Consider the following 3,189-nt stretch of genomic DNA (forward strand, 5'->3'; position numbering starts at 1 on the left):
GACCGTTAGCTCTGACTCAGAGATGAGGTCAAATGTAGCAAACGTTGTGTAAATGTTGTTATCAAAAGTGTAAATATCAGAGTTTCTTTAACCTCTGGAAGAACAGTGGAAACATCCCTGAGATGAAAAAAGTGCAGATAGTTTAACGTTTATACATAAATATCTACCTTTTTATCTATAAATGTTAGAAATGTTTTTAAATGGTTTAAGATAATTAATATCTTGTGTCTACATTGTAACTCTGTTAAATAGTAAATATCTCCTAATTAAAGTAAGAAAACCTCCGACATGAATATTTAACCTCCTAAGTCCTAAACGTTTTATTTTGATGTGCATTTTTTAATTTTACCTAATTATTTGGTATTTTCAGCAGCTCATAAACATAAAAACAAGATTCTTTTTAACAATTAGCAAATAAATAAGTCATTTAAAATAAAAATTTCTAAATAAATTAAATGCAAGTGTCCCTGAATAAAAACAATGGGTCTAAGTTTAATAATTTATTTTTTTAAGGAAAGTTACTGTCCCGTGTGAGGACAGGATCTCAGGACAATAAAGAGAAAACTGTTTGTTTTATGAAAAGTTTAGAGGACTGAGTACACCACCCTGTGGAACTCCTTAACTGACAGAAAACATGGAATAATTTTAGGTTTTGTGACTGAACAGAAAAGTGACCAAACTGACATTTATTTAATAAAACACGCAGGTGCTGATTCAGTTCTACTAACTTTGATATTCTTAATAATATAATTAAAATAAATCCTGTCTAAAAAAGACTTGAGTCAAATGAAAAAGTCCAAAGAAAAGTGAGACAGTGTTTCCAGAACCTCAACATCTGTGTCTTCGACTCTTCTGTTCACCTCACGGGTAAAAATCCTTTTTAAACTTCCTAATCTTTGTAAGAAGTTGTTTTCCAGTTTGCACATTAACTGTCTCTATGTTTACATTTTATTACATCTATGAAATATGACTGTGATTTTTATTTGAGAATAAAACCAAGTATTCTTCAGGTTCAACTTGTTCTTGTATTAATGTTCTTGTTGCAGACATTCTCGTGTTCTTTATTCATAAACATTAACTTTTAAAGATGAAACAACAAACGTTCAGTTCAGAATAAAAAACATTTCTTTATTCTTTATTATCAAAGCAGACATTTTAATCGTTTTAATGTTCCGACTCTTTTTGTGGCACAGATCCAGTTTTCAGAGGAATAAAAATGAAAACATTTGTGACGTTTGTGTTTATTTCTCATGTTTTTAGGTTTAAAGGTGTTTAAAAGTTTTATATCCAAACCTCAACGTCTCTGAAGGTCTCCAGATGTTTCTGAAGCAGACAAACATCTGAACTGGATCTGAGGACTTTCTGGTTTCTTCTGAGAAGCAGGAGGTGGTCTTCATCCTCGTTCAGGAGAACCTTCAGGAGAACTGTCTGTCTGTGTGTGTGTGTGTGTGTGTGTGTTGAATGTAATATTTGAACTCAGTTCAGGGTTTATCCTCATCCTGACATAAAAATGTCAATAATTTACTGTAATTTTACCGTCTTTAAAAGTAACAAACAACCGGTTTGTTTTGTTTTTTACTTTATTTCAAACTTTTTAAAGTTTTATTCAGAAACAAAGAGACAGAGAGAGGAAACATGAGATTTAGTTTTAATGTTTCTGTTGTTCAGAACTTCCTACAAACAGGAAACATAAATAAATCAAACTAAAGGCTGAAAACAAACAAACAAACAAACAAAGCCCCTGAACCTCGACATCATCTGTTTTAGCCTCTGATGACGTCACCACCAGGAGGGCTCCAGGTGAAGTCCCGGTCTTGTGTGAAAATCTGTCCCCTGTGTCGGGAGCGCGAAGAGAATGGATATTTCAGCTGCCTGAAATAATCTGTTCCCCCGACATAAAATGGAAACAAAATAATTTACCTGCAAGTCCTTAACTGTGTTTAATCATTTCATCATCAACAATAAATCCTGTGATTTTGATAACATTTGCTGTTTATTTGCCAAAGTTAGGAGCGGGAAACAAAATATTTCAGCTGCCTGAAATAATCTACATAATCTGGATTTAACTCTTTCAAATAAAGAGCAAAATCTTTCAAACTTGCAGGATTTATTGTTGGTGAAGAGAGGAATAAACACAGTAAATTAATTTGTTTCCAAACTATGAGTAGTTTTTACCGGAAAATCGATCAGATCCGGATCCGCCTTTCTGGCTGCAGTGCGCGCTCCCGACACAGGGGGACCGGTTCGGTTCGGTCCAGTTCCTGAAACTGGATCAGGTCTTCTGGAAAACATTCAGAAGTTTTATTAGAAAAGTGAATAAACTCCTCCCAGAACCTGGTTCTGGTCCCTGCCTTCTCATGATGAATCTGTTTCTGAGGTTCCGAACCAGACTGGACCGACTGCAGGTGGGCTCAGGCCGGACCGGACTGATACCGGGTCCTGATCAGAACCCGGCGGTGAGGAAGACTCCGGACAGAGAGGAGGAAGAGGGTCTCCGCGGGGACGCGCGCAGGGAGCGCGCCGCGCGGCTCCGGAGAGGCGTGACGCGCCCGAACCGGATCTCCAGGATGGCAGGTGAGTCTGGTTCTGATGAGGGTTAAACAGCATACGGTGGTGTGGTGGTTCGGCTCGGCTCGGCTCGGTTCGGCTGCAGCGGTTCTGATCCGCATCGCCAGAACTCAGTGTCTTTTAGCGGCTCCGATGAGGGGAGGAGGCTCAGTTAGTGGATCGGGTCATTCCGAACCGGTGCATCTGTGTTCGGAACCCCCGGGGATGTTCTGCAGCTTTAACCCGGGAACAGTGACTGCAGCAGCCGAACCGGAGCCGAACCGGGCCGGTGGGACCGCGATGTTAGCTGGTTCTGTCTGTGTAAGAGGAGGCCGAACCGGGCCGAGCCTGGCCGGGCCGGGCCGGGCCGGGCTGGGCTGGCAGGGATCCGGAGCTGGACCGGAACAGACCCTCCGATCAGAACCCGTTTATCAGAGAGGTTCTGCAGAACCGGGGCGAGCCGAATAAAGGGTCGACACGTCAAATAAGATCCGAACAGAAGAATCCAGCCGAACCGGGTCAGGGTTCTGCTGCTCATCAACCAGCTGAGCTCAACTGGGTCCAGTTTTTATCAGAATCAGAATCTTCTCAGGTCCGATCCGAGAAAATCAACCTGTGGGCCAACACCAGAACCCCTGGACC

The sequence above is a fragment of the Kryptolebias marmoratus genome, linkage group LG18 (genome assembly GCF_001649575.2).
Source record: "Kryptolebias marmoratus isolate JLee-2015 linkage group LG18, ASM164957v2, whole genome shotgun sequence".
NCBI lineage: Eukaryota > Metazoa > Chordata > Actinopteri > Cyprinodontiformes > Rivulidae > Kryptolebias > Kryptolebias marmoratus.